Source organism: Anthonomus grandis, chromosome 10 (assembly GCF_022605725.1).
Source record: "Anthonomus grandis grandis chromosome 10, icAntGran1.3, whole genome shotgun sequence".
NCBI lineage: Eukaryota > Metazoa > Arthropoda > Insecta > Coleoptera > Curculionidae > Anthonomus > Anthonomus grandis.
In genome coordinates this window covers 10,819,824-10,820,139 of record NC_065555.1, presented here as the reverse complement: position 1 = coordinate 10,820,139, position 316 = coordinate 10,819,824, and positions in this window count along the sequence as shown.

Below are 316 nucleotides of genomic sequence, written 5' to 3'. Positions count from 1 at the left end.
TTTGGTCCCCACCTCTTTTGTATCGGTCGAGTACAGGATTGCATGTTGTCATTTATAAAAAAATACTGTGTCACTTCTTTTGGACAAAAACGAAACAATATTACATTATTTTCACCAATCAATATCCCTACCTAAAAATTAAAAAGCAATATACATAGTGAAATTTGCAGAAGATCTAACTGAATTGAATATCGTTTGGATAAGTATATTTACCCTTTTTGCAGAAAAAAATCCCTCTTTTACCGCATTTACAATAAATCATATTTAATACTTAATTTAAGACATATATAATAATAATGCCAAATCTGAATCACAT